Here is a 14,438-nt window from a genome sequence, read left to right as displayed (position 1 = left end):
TTCCAAGCATGCATCCCGGGGAGGGATATCGGGTAACGTTCCGGGGAGGAATGTCAGGTTAATGGGATGTTTGTTATTACTCATTTCTATCATATAAGACCCCTTACATCTACCGACAGTTGCCGGGGAGGCAACGAGGTTATTAGTTGATAGCGTTATTAGGTTTGGCACCCTCACACCGTACCGGGGAGGACGGGCGTGAACTAATTACGTTAAAGCATGACCAATGTTTTGATATAGACATCGGGGTTAGGCAAATACATCTTGCAGCTATTGCGGTAATCGAGTTAATAACAAAATCAAATCAAATCATCGAAACTATGCAACATTTTAATCTGGTAACTGGTATCTAAACACGTTAACAAAACTTTGAACTCACCAACATCGTCTGACACACTTGTCTGCATGCTTGCAGGATTGTAGGTTTATATCATTGGGACTTGCTGTCTGGGATGCTGGAGTGGTCATGGGTCGTGATACATGGAATCTCAACACAAGCTAAATGATTTATGTACACATGGTTTACTAAACACTTAACAAATGAGTTTTTCTTCCGCTGTACACAATGAATGATATGTAACGTTTGTAACCCTTTATGTTAATGAATGAAAGTTTTATTTAAATATATTTATGAATTCAATGTGATTGGTGTCTTGGATCCTGGTATGTCACACGCCTCGCGGGGATTTCCGCATGTGGTATTTTGGGGGTGTGACAGTTTGGTATCAGAGCCACTGGTTATAGTGAACTTGGTTTTAAAACGTTTTTATAATACCAGACTATAACCGAACAGTTCTGAATACGTGAATACGACCATGACACTCAGCTCCAGATTGCAAGGTTCGTCTTTCTCACTTGTTGCATACATTACATGACTAGTACACATTTGATTATGACGTAACATACAAACACACACTCGTCGTTATAGCATGATTACCTGAACTACTAGCTTACATTATGATGCATTGATAGTTTGTCATAGTTCTTGGATTTCTATGGTTTTATCATTTTGATAACCTCTGATTGGCATTCGAGTTGGAGGAACCATTTGACATGAGTTAAGAGGAACTGAGATGAGCATGAAAATCGCAATATTATTGTGGGTGTGTCACGGCCCCCGCCCCGGTTTTACCCGGTCAAGGAGCCGCGGGACAGAAACCCATGGTATTTAAGTTTACAGCGGAAGTCTAGCAGGATCGTTTAAACTTGAAAACGCCCGATTATTTTATTTAATAATTTGGGACGAACCCCGTAATTTACAATAGAGGAATTTCACGAGGAAATTCCCTGTTTTACAAAACATGTTTATTTATTTAACTCAGCCACTACTTCAAGCTTTGTTAGTGCTCCGTAGCAATTTTCTGTAGGATCGAGAATTGACCCGAATGAGTCGTTCAGAGGCGTTCTTCTATGTTTCAGGTGCGGAATAACAAGAAACGTAGGTAGAAATAGCTTGTTCTTCACTTAATCTACTGTTTTATTGATTTGACAATGATTACAGCTCAAACGTCACACCGGCAGCACCTCGGTATGGAAATCGTCAAAGTTTTTAACTGAGTTCGCTTATGTGGTTTATATAGGGATGAAGGTTCCGCTTATACGTACATGTCCACAAGAGCGAAACCTCTTGTGTACGTATAAGCGAAACTACCTTGGACCATATAAGCGAAACTTTTACAAATGACCACATAAGAGAAACTATCTTGCTAACAACATACACTCGCCTATTTTCTCGTATATTGTGCCCTAATCTATACAATACAACATATGACTCGATCCAAGACGAAGTCGACAGATGAAGTGCACCAACAGACTCCCCCTCAGATGTTGACGGAGTCGTCCATCGAGTCACGACAATACTGTGTCTTCACATCTTCAGTCTTGATCAGTCTCTGGGCTTTTCTTTCTCTCTATCTTCAGACTCTCCCTCTCGATTTGCTGGCATTCCTTTGTTCTTCAGCAAAATCTGAATCAGGGTCGTTGTCTGACTTTTCATCAATCAAAATCCTCATATATCGCAACCTGACTTTTGTTCAGTTTCGAGATCAAAACTTTGCTATCTTCTAGCTTGAGTCTCTGAATCGACCTGACACAACTTAACCTCCAAAGACTCAACCCAGTAATAAGTTTTCTAGAATTTAACAAATTTAATTCACCAACAGTCTGATATAATCAGATAACTTCCTCTCATAACACATGCATCAACAACACTCTCCCTCAAAAATTCACACATAATGAACCACTTGTTGATTTTCAAAGTACATTTGATTGTTCAATACACACTCCCCCTCACAACAAGATCATCATGTCTAGCACTCGGAATTTTGAAAATCAGCTTTCCAATATCAGTTGTCAAAAATCTTTTTGGATTTTTAAACTTTATGCTAAAACACACTGAAAATCTTTTTGGATTTTTCTAAAGGAAAGTAAATGACACCACTTGTAAAAATAGAATGAAGCAGAAATGAATTATATACAGGCAGTATTTTTGTGAGTTCGTGTAAGAGGATCATATCAGTTTATGAGACATGTCACCAACACCGTTAAGCTTATTACATTTTAAGTTCTAAACAATTCACTTAGATTGTCAGTATATCGGTCCACTGAAATTTTCACACAAAGTTCAATTGATCCGAGATACAATATTAATGTCTTAGATACTGACTTATTCGTGTGTCTCACTACTTGAATATACTCCAGTATCCAGATCCCAATATTCAGTCTTACAGGTGAGTATACCACAGCTGATATCTGTATAGGGGTTAGATACGAGGGCCGTGAGAGCTCAGGTCGATACTTCCGTATACGCAGAGAGATGACGACTTCGACTTTTGGTGTGTCCCTTTTAGAGGATCTTTTTATTTCAACAGCAGCGACTATCAATTTTATTGTTTCATCAGCATGCTGAGGGCGAAGCTATGTTTCAAGCTTTTGCAGGAAGCATTATCCGGGGACTAGGTCAGTACTTCCATACAACAGAAGTCCCAGGATAATACCCCAGATATCACTGAGCATAAAGACCTAGTATCTCAGAATAAGGGACCTTTCAAACAAGATTTCAGGGGTTACCTATATATCAAAGTTTGTGTTAACCCACAGAATAAGCAAGTTTGAAATTTAGTTTATATCTCGTCACAATTTACTAAGTGTGTAAAAACCTACTGGCACATCCTCAGTGAGATTGTTTATCACATTTTATCTTTACATTTCTTTAGCATGTTGTGACAGCCTACTGATGTACTATCATTTCCTCTTTTCACAACAAAACTCATTTTTGAATTTTATCATGTTTTTGGCTTTTTCAAATTTTCTAATATTTTTGGATTTTCTGAAATTTCCCTACTCCCCCTAAAATGCAAACACATTTCAAAGGAAATTTGAAAACTACTAGACTCTTGACCCACTTGTAAACATAGAAAACAACACAAACTATACAGAAACTTGACAACTGACATCGAATCGCATCAAATCTCTATTCACTCAGCATAAACAATCTGAACTCCCCCTATCACAAACCATTTTCTCATTTAGATCTCAAAACACTTAAGTTTGTTTTAATCAAAATGACTTTTCCGGAAAATGAGTTTGTTTTTACCACTTGTAAGTTAGCATCATATTCAGGGATGTGGTTCATTATCTTGTCTATTTTAACCATATTTAGTAAATCAAGTACAACTTAATGTCCCTGATTTACCATTCATAGTTCACAAACCTTTGTACCACTTGTAAAAAATAACCACTTGTAAGATCACAACCAATACCACTTGTAGGACTATTACGTCTACATGTATCATGTTACCAATCAAGATGCCGATTCCTGCTTCACACTTACCAATCTGGAAGCTCCGGCGTAGTCATTCAACCTGTAAACATTCAAACACTTATCAAAAAATTTCATTCACAATCATCAAAACATGAATGATGCCGATTCATCTCCGGCATAGTCCTTAGACTTTAAGGAAAACAGACTTCCATCCAAGTCTTCTAAGTCTTGATGGCTTTCAACTCTTGAGCAGTGGGGTTGTATGTTGCCTTTTTAGTCGCATAAAAATCTTTAACCCCCTTTGCTTTCCCATTCAACATTTTACCAAAAATTTTCTTTACACTTCCATTAAAAGTTTTCTCGACATCAAATTTAGTTTTCTCATTGTAAAATTGATTTGAGATTTCAACATTCCCAACTTTCTTTTTAACTTCTTCAAATTTCAATGATGGAAAATCATCATCATTCATTGAAATTTTCTCCTCAACCTGTGGCTCTTCTGGCTTTGTGGAACCAGATTCATCGTCGACATTCACATCAACTCTCTTAACAACCTACATTTGGTTGTCTTTTCCTTTCTTTTCATACAAATTCCTCTTCGAACATTCACCAACCTCATACGTTGAGTTTTCAAAAATTTTAAGTCTATTGATTGGTGGTTCAACATCAACAACTTTTTCTTTTAATTTCTGAGAAACTCCCTGTTTTGTTTTTGCATTCTTTGAACAATTCCATGCAATGTGACCAGCTTCATTGCACTTGTAACAGGTACGAGTTTGTTTTGGTTGCCACACTTCAGTTTCATTCTTTCTCTTCTCAGCAAGAAACTCTTGGTTTGACTGTCTCCAAAATGGTTTCTTCTGTTCATCTTCTGAGCTTCCACCTGACACAAATTCTGTTTTTGTATTAGAATTTTTATCATTTTTATAATTTTCTGGTGGAATAAAACCAAGACCTTTCTTTTTGTAGCTACGATTTTGGTTAGGTTTCTTTTGAAAACCGGAACCAGAATTGTAACCTTTTTTCTTGTTTAACCGTTGTTGAACTCTTGAAGTATATTTTTTAGATTTTTCAAAACTCTTCAAAACTTTCAATTCAGGAATATTAATTTCCATTAGTTTGAAAGTTTTGTTAATCAATTCTGTTTTAATACTCATTATTGGAAACTCTTTATTGTAATATAATTTGTCAGAACCATTCAAAGTATAAACAACTTCGAATGTTTCATCATTCAAATTTGCTTTTGATAACAAAAATTCTTTATTGTAAGATCGTTTAACCGACGAATTTTCCCTGTTGACTGACGAATTTGACTTTCCAGACTCAGACTTTGACTCGGACTCCTCATCAGTATCCAACACTTGATCGACCACCTTTTTGATTAACTCAGACTCATGATCAGTATCGGACGAGGAAAATGTGACATCAATGTTATCTGGTAATACATCAGTTGTGTCGGTTTTAAGCTTTATATTGACTGCTTTTTCCAATTTCTCCTCGTTTGGTTTTCTAGGAGAGTACCCTTCCCAAATTGGAAGCGGACACTTGTTATAGCTAACAGTCGGTTTCTTACCACAGTCTTTCTTCTTCTTTTGCTTTTCGTCTTGAAAAGCTTCCATTCCTGCAACAGTTGGGTAAATACGATCAATGAGATAATCAGAACTTGAATAACTTTGTAATAAACGTCTAATTCTCTCATTCTCAATCTTTTCTGTCTCCAACTCTTGCTTCCACTTAGCACTTTCTTCGATGTAAAAGTTGATGGCTTTCTGCTTTGTCATCATCACAGCATTCATCATCGTTAGTGCTTGTTCTCTCTCTGAGTTTGTCTTTTGGAGACCAGTTACTGTTTTGTTCAAGACATCATAGGATTCTTTCACATAGTTGAGGTTGAGCAGTAACTGCTCCTTCTTCTTCTCATACTCAGTAATTATCTCATCTTTTGCTGCACATCCCTTGCAAACTTCCAAACACTTCGTGCAAGGCTTGACAATTTCAATAATCTTCTCAACCTCGATTGTTTTCACCACTTCTATCACTTTTTCTTCTTCTTTCACTTTCTCAGCTTCAATTACTTTCTCATCTTCAGCAATCTTCTCAGCAACACTTTCAACATTCTGAACATCGTCTTCAGATTTCTTTGGTTGTTCTTTAGCAGCTCTTTTCTCCTTCAATTTCTCCAAGCGATCTGCAAAATAGAAATGAAAAGTTTCAGGTGAAAGTTGAGATTTTGCAACATTTATATGTTTTTCTTCCTCATCATCACTGCTACTATCAACTGGTGACTGATCAAACTGTACAGATTTTCAGAATCAGCATCCGATAAACTAGAATCTGACGGTGTTTGATCAAATACAACTTCCTTTTCTGAACTAGCAACATTTTGTTCACTCTCATCTGAAATTTGTGAACCTTTATCAGTACTTTCTAAATTTTCATCAGACATGACATACTCCTCTTCCTCACTCTTCACATTCTCACCAATAACTTCATCCAAGTAGTAAACATATCTGGTTCTCTGACAATCTTTGCAATGAAAGCTTTGAAGTCTGCTTTTTCATCAACAAACATATCCCAGCTGAAACCTTCAGGTAGTTGTTCATCATCTTGATCAACTAAACAGGCTTTGCTATCAGGAGATATGTAGTTGCTCCAGTTGAAGTTCACCAAACATGCTCTCTTTGAATCCTCAATCTTTCTACCATGAGCCGTCTGTGAATCTTGTGATTGACCAACCTGCTGATAAATGGCTTTCCGGTAATAGTCGTCTTTTCCGAACGGATTCTGAGCACCACTAGCTTCTCTGTTCTTGCATTCCCGTTTAAAATGGCCTTTCTCCCTGCATCGAAAACAAGTAACTTTAGATTTATCAAAACCTAAAGTAGATACATGATCATCAAGAAAGTCATTTCTCCCGGTAATAGTCTTGAATTTTTCAGCACGCCTAAGAACACTAGCAAGACACCATTTGATATCCATTAGTTCCATCTCTTCAGCGTCTATTTGATCGTAATCCTCTTTGGTGAGCATAGGATTTCCGATCCGACCAGCTACAAGACCCTCATATGATAACAATACAGAACCAAGTAGAGCCATGTGGTCTTTTGCAGTGTCTTCTGAAAAACTTTGACCTTCTGGAAGATTCAGAGCGATGTTGCACTGAATCACATAACCATTTCCTGTTGTTGTGCTCTGAGACTGAAAACTTGTGTTTGACTCTTTAGGATTAACACTCGGAAATGATGAGAATCCGCTGCTGCTTTTGGTTGAACTCTGATCAGCTTTTTCTGTTGAATCACCCGCACTGAATGCAGTTTGGATTTTCGGACTTCTATCAGATTCTGGAATTGGAATGCTACCCTTGTAGTACATATTCACATCCTGTTGACCACTCGGACTATTCATCCTGGCGATCTTCTGCTGTTCCAGATCCTGACTCTCGATCTTTTCGATAAACTGAGAAATCGTTAACCCATCATAAACACCCGTGTTTTTTAAAATCATCAGATATGTTCCCCACTCTTTCTGTGGTAGGGCATCAGCCAGCTTGTCTACCCACTCTTCACGATCTTTGGTAATACTCAACATTGACATTGATCGCACAAGATGACAGTATCTCTCAATCAACTTCTTTGTATCTTCACCTGGTAGACTGCTGAACAGATCAAACTCTTTCTTAAGCAGTGCCTTTTTGCTCTTTATCATATTCTCTCTACCCTCGAATTTGACTTTAAGTGCATCCCAAATTGACTTTGCAGTTTTATCGTGCTGTAGCAAAATGAAGATGTCTTCTTCGATCGCTTGTTGCAGTAAACTGATCACCATCTTCTCATCCTTATACATAACCCGTTCTTGATCTGTAAACTCGGATAACTCTTTAAGAACTTGCAACTCTGTTCTAGGCAACACGTACTTCTTCAATATACATTCCCAAGACCTGAGATGATTTGCCTGAACCCAGTTCTCGAATCGATCTTTCCACCCGTAATATTCTTCTATACTCATCAATTTCGGGGGCTTTTGGGTGGTTCCTGTCTCGTTCTCTAAGTTCATGGCCTGAGCAATCGCAGCTGGAGCAGACGGTGTTGCAAACGCGTTGTAGAATTCGGTATCCATGATGACTTAGCACGTTTTTCAATTTCAGTGACAGATAAGCGAAACTAAATGATAGTGCACAATGAGCGAAACCCTTGATGTCCACTGGAGCAAAACTACTAATGTTCAGATAAGCGAAACAAGTGTTTGTCCGAATAAGTGGAACTATCAGTGTCCGAATAAGTGGAACTATCAGTGTCCGAATAAGTGGAACTATCAGTGTCCGAATAAGCGGAACTAACTTGTTCAAATAAGCGGAACTAACTTGTTCGAATAAGCGGAATTGTTCAAATAAGCGGAACTAACTTGTTCGAATAAGCGGAACTAATTTGTTCGAATTAGCGGAACTAATTTGTTCAAATAAGCGGAACTAATTTGTTCAAATAAGCGAAACTATCAAGTTATTTCGAGCGAAACCTATGTATTTCGAGCGAAACTTGTGTTGTCCGAATAAGCGAAACCTGGTTTTTACCCAATTTTTACCATTTTTAATTCGAATTTCAATGCCAAACTTTCAAGGATTTGTCTATGATCAATAACACACAATCTGTGAAATTTTGAGCGAATTTCGACCGTAAAATCTCGTTCTGATGAAGAAAGAATGTGTAGAAGTAAGAATTTTTGATGAAATCCAGCAAATCTCTGTAGAACTCCTCTTCCTGAAGCTCTGATACCACTTGTAGGATCAAGAATTGACCCGAATGAGTCGTTCAGAGGCGTTCTTCTATGTTTCAGGTGCGGAACAACAAGAAACGTAGGTAGAAATAGCTTGTTCTTCACTTAATCTACTGTTTTATTGATTTGACAATGATTACAGCTCAAACGTCACACCGGCAGCACCTCGGTATGGAAATCGTCAAAGTTTTTAACTGAGTTCGCTTATGTGGTTTATATAGGGATGAATGTTCCGCTTATACGTACATGTCCACAAGAGCGAAACCTCTTGTGTACGTATAAGCGAAACTACCTTGGACCATATAAGCGAAACTTTTACAAATGACCACATAAGCGAAACTATCTTGCTAACAACATACACTCGCCTATTTTCTCGTGTATTGTGCCCTAATCTATACAATACAACATATGACTCGATCCAAGACGAAGTTGACAGATGAAGTGCACCAACATTTTCCTTGCTTCACAGTAGGTCACCTTAAACATGTTTTAAAATATTTTTATCAGCGAGGAAATACTGGTGGGTCACTCAAATTTGATAAAACGACACATAGCTATTAATTACAACATAAGAGCGATTACAATGGCTTTTATCTTATTTTTATCGGGCGCCGTGTCACCTCCTGGTGACGATGGTCATACCACTATTGGGTCCTTTCACCCAAGTAGTGATGATTATACTGTTAGGATTTATTAGCCTAACCGTGAGAAATTAGTAATGTGCACAATACCCCACTTCCCAGTGATTCAAGATAACCAAGACTTAATCCCTGTAATTATAACTTTTGAAAACAATTTGAGTATTGTAAAACATAGTTAATAAAAGAGAATGACTCACATTGCAAGTTTAAACGGGCAGAGTTTAGCCTACTGATAAGCCTGATAACCTAATTTAAACAACAATGCACATGAACTAGGTCAGTAACTAATACAGCATTTACGATAACTCACGAGATTAAAACCTTCACAACAAATGACAAAGTGCAACACTTAAACATCCATCGAATTTATGACGAATGACAAAGTATAGCCCTAATGTGGGCAGCACTGAAACATCCATCGGATAGTTTTAATCGATCGGACATTGAATCGTAGCATCGATCGAGTTAATACCCTGTATCGTAGCAGCGTCTCCCTAATGGAAATTATGATTTTGAGCAACAAACTTCGTTTTTGAAAGAAAATTTCGAGCACAGACGAAAGCTCATGCATTGCTCAATTTATAGCAAAAATTTGGGTTTTACGCGGCCCGCGTAAACCCTCATAAAAACATACGCGGCCCGCGAGGGCCACCTAGGCGTAGACTAGGGCTAGCGTGTCATCGGTAGGCCTGCCACGTGTGCGATAGGTGACCTTGGACGCTTATCCGGTCAAGACCACTTTGACGCGGCCCGCGTAAGCCTATGCTTATTCTTACGCGGCCCGCGTGAAACCAAGAAATCTTGATTTCTTGGTTTTTCATGCACATTAGGGTTTTAAGGATCCGGGTTTTCACTTACGGGTCGTTTATGGACATTTTTGAAGGTCCTTACATCCTCCCCCCTTATTTAAAATCTCGTCCTCGAGATTTACTGGAATAAGTGCGGATATTTTCGCTTCATTTCTGATTCCAGTTCCCAGGTGTATTCAGGTCCTCTATTCGACTCCCACTTGACTTTGACCAGTACGAGTCTTTTGTGTTTGAGAAACTTGACTTTTCGGTCTTCTATTTGAAGCGGTTTCTCCACAAACTTTAGCTTTTCATTTACCTCTATGTCTTGAAGAGGTACTACCAAGGATTCGTCAGATAAACACTTTTTAAGGTTGGATACATGAAATACGTCATGTACCCTGGTTAATTCTTCTGGTAGTTTTAAGCGATAGGCAACTGGTCCTATGCGTTGGATTACTGGAAAGGGTCCTACATACCTTGGACTTAACTTTCCTTTCTTACCGAACCGAACTACTCCTTTCCAAGGAGAAACTTTCAAGAGTACTCTATCTCCAACTTGGAATTCTAACGGCTTGCGTCGATTGTCTGCATAACTCTTCTGGCGATCTCGAGCCGTTTTCAGTCTTTCCTTGATTTGAGTGATCTTGTCGGTGGTCTCTTGTACAATCTCAGGACCTGATAATTGGCTTTCTCCTATTTCTGCCCAGCAAACTGGAGTTCTACACTTGCGCCCATACAGTGCTTCGAACGGGGCAGCCTCGATGCTTGAATGATAACTATTGTTATAGGAGAATTCAATTAAGGGTAGGTGGTTATCCCAGTTTCCACCAAAATCTATCACACATGCCCTGAGCATGTCTTCCAGGGTTCGGATCGTCCTTTAACTTTGTCCGTCTGTTTGGGGATGGTAGGCAGTACTTAAATTCAATCGGGTCCCCTTTGCTTCTTGAAAACTCATCCAGAAATGTGAAGTGAAACGACTATCCCTATCCAATACAATGGAGAGTGGGACTCCCATGTAAGGATACTACTTCGTCTACGTATAACTTGGCTAATCTTTCCATGCTAAAGGTTTCTTTCATTGGCAGAAAGTGAGCAGATTTGGTTAATCGATCCACAATCACCCAAATCGTGTCGTTACCTTTTTCTAGTTTTGGGTAACTTAGTAACAAAATCCAATGTTATTATTTCCCATTTCCACACAGGCATTTCTAATTGCTGGAGTAATCCTGAAGGTTTCTGGTGTTCTGCCTAAACTTGTAAACAAGTTAGACACTTAGATACATATCTAGCTATGTCCTTTTTCATTCCTATCCACCAGAAATTATTTCTTAAATCTTGGTACATCTTATTGTTTCCTAGGTGTATGGTATACCTAGATTTATGAGCTTCCTCTAAAATCTTATTTCTTAAGTTTCCTTGTTTAGGTACCCAAATTCTTTTCTTCTGGAATCTCCAAATTCCATCGGTACCTTGCTCTAGCTCCTTTATTCTTCCTTTCATTCCTTCAGGATCATCCTTGATTGCTGTTTCTTGAACATTCTTTAATTGTTCCATTAAATCTATTTGAAGATTTAATCTAAGAGCACGGACTCGCTTTTGCTTTTCATGATACTTACGACTTAGAGCATCTGCGACTACATTTGCCTTTCCTTCATGATATTGGATATCACAGTCGTAGTCACTTAGAATTTCCATCCATCTTCTTTGCCTCATATTTAATTCTTTTTGCCCAAATATGTACCTTAAACTTTTATGATCCGTATAGACAGTAAACTTACTTCCATACAGATAATGTCTCCAAATCTTAAGGGCAAAAATTATTGATCCTAATTCTAAATCATGAGTCGTATAGTTTTCTTCGTGCTTTTTCAATTGTCTTGAGGCATACGCAATTACCTTTTTGCGTTGCGTTAGCACACATCCTAATCCTAATTTAGAGGCATCACAGTAAACTTCAAAATCTTCTGTTCCTTCTGGTAAGGCAAGAATCGGGGCGTTTGTCAATCTTTGCTTTAAAATCTTGAATGCCTCTTCTTGCTTAAGCCCCCACTCAAATTTTATTGCTTTACAGGTTAGCTTAGTCAATGGCACAACTATCTTAGAAAAATCCTTAATGAATCATCTATAGTACCCAGCTAACCCTAGAAAGCTTCTAACTTCCATAGCTGATTGTGGGACCGTCCATTTGGTGATTGCTTCTATTTTGGAAGGGTCTACGTGAATACCTTCGTGATTCACCATGTGCCCTAAAAATTGCACTTCCTGGAGCCAAACTTCACAGTTGGAGAATTTGGCGTAAAGCTTCTCTTTTCTTAACAAAGTTAAGAGGGCATGTAGATGTTCACAGTGCTCGTCCTGGCTTTTGGAATAAATAAGTATATCATCGATGAAGACAATTACAAATTTATCCAATTATGGTTTACAGATCCTATTCATCATATCCATAAATGCTGCAGGAGCATTTGTTAATCCAAAGGGCATAACTGTAAACTCGTAATGACCATACCTAGTCCTGAAAGAGGTTTTAGGTATGTCTTCTTCTTGTACCTTCAATTGATGGTATCCGGAGCGTAAATCTATCTTAGAGAAATATCTAGCTCCCTGAAGCTGATCAAAAAGATCATCAATCCTAGGTAATGGGTATCGTTTCTTAATTGTAACTTTATTCAATTCCCTATAATCGATATACATTCGCATCGAACCATCTTTCTTTTTCACAAACAACACTGGTGCTCCCCAAGGGGATGAACTAGGTTGTATAAACCCTTTGCTTAGTAATTCATCTAACTGCTTTTTCAATTCTAGCATTTCAGTGGGTGCTAACCGATAAGGTGCCTTGGCTATTGGTGTAGTTCCAGGAATTAGATGAATTCTAAATTCTACTTCCCTATCGGGTGGTAACCCATGTAGGTCTTCTGGAAATACATCCGAGTATTCTAATACTACTGGAATGTCCTTAAGTTCCTTACTTTTGGTATTAACAACTACCAAAACCATATATGCTATTCCTTGTTTACTTGAATAACTGGCCAACTTCATTACTGAAATGAATCAGTGGCTTTCGTGGCTTATCTCCTGTAATCACCACTAATTCTCCTGTGGGTGTTTGAATTTCTATGGAATTTTTATCATAGAGAATTCGAGCATGGTTGGCTACTAACCAATCTATTCCTAACACTACATCGAATCCAGCTAAATCCATAGGTAAAAAGTTTGCAGAAAATTTATGACCTAAGAGCTCTATCTTTACTTCTCGCAAAACCTTATCTATTTTAAGAGTATTACCATCTGCCGTTTCAACTGTAAAAATCTGCCTAAGGTTGGTTAAGGGTAAGTTAAGAGCTTGGCAGAATGAAGTATTTATAAAACTTTGGTTTGCACCAGAGTCAAATAATACTTTTGCATAAACGTTGTGAACTAGGAACGTACCAGCTATCACGTCAGGGATTAGTTCTGCTTCCTGAGTAGTCAACTGGAAGGCTCTTACGTTTTTCTTGGTAGTTCCTTCTGCAGGTTTGACTTTGTTATCAGCTGGTTTAACTAATTTCGGCAGTCTGGCCTAAAATGTCCAGCTTCTCCGCAGTTGTAGTAGATTGTTGCTTTCTTCTTCCTGCAATCTTCTTCTTGATGTCCTGGAATTTTGCAGAAATTGCAATACCCTTTGCATTTTCCAAAATGCTTTCTTTTGCAGGTACCGCAGAATGGAGCAGTGGAAGATCGCCCAGTTCCCCTTTTCTTAAAATTGCTACTATTACCCACACGAAATCCTTGAGTAATCTTTTGGGCCACTTCCTTCTTTCTATTTTCTTCTCGTGTGCGCACCAGTCTGTCGGTCAATGTGTTGGCTAATTCCACCGCATCGTCAATCGTGCGGGGTCTAGCAGCTTTGACGATATCACGAATCTCCCTAATCAAACCCCAAATATAGCGAGAAATAAGTATTGGCTCTGGTGATGCCAGAGTTGGGACAATTCTGGCATACTCGAAGATTCGAAGTATACCCTCGACAGTCAACATCCACCATTCGGTGGCTCAGGAACTTGTTTGCCATTAGTTCTTTTTCATATTCGGGACAAAATTTTCTTTCCACCAATTGCCTAAATTCTTCCCAATTCATGGCATAAGCCATGTCACTTCCCTTGGCTTACAATACCGTATTCCACCATTCTAATGCCTCTTCCTTGAAAAGGTGAGAAGCATACATGACTTTGTCTTCCTCCGCGCATTTACTTATTTTAATTACTGCTTCAGTTTTCTCTAACCAACGTAGTGCGGCTGTCGCCCCTTCATTGCCTGCAAATTCAGCTGGTTTACAGGCAAGAAATTCCTTGTAAGTGCAACCAAGTGTTGCAGCTTTCATTCTCTTGAGTATTGGGGCCTGAATTAAATTGTCGTTATTGCCGCCTCCGTTAATACTATTACTGAAATTATCGTCGCGCGTGTGTTTACTGGGGTGAGCTTGTGAAGGCT

The sequence above is a fragment of the Helianthus annuus genome, chromosome 14 (assembly GCF_002127325.2).
Source record: "Helianthus annuus cultivar XRQ/B chromosome 14, HanXRQr2.0-SUNRISE, whole genome shotgun sequence".
NCBI lineage: Eukaryota > Viridiplantae > Streptophyta > Magnoliopsida > Asterales > Asteraceae > Helianthus > Helianthus annuus.
This window is presented reverse-complemented; position numbering follows the sequence as displayed.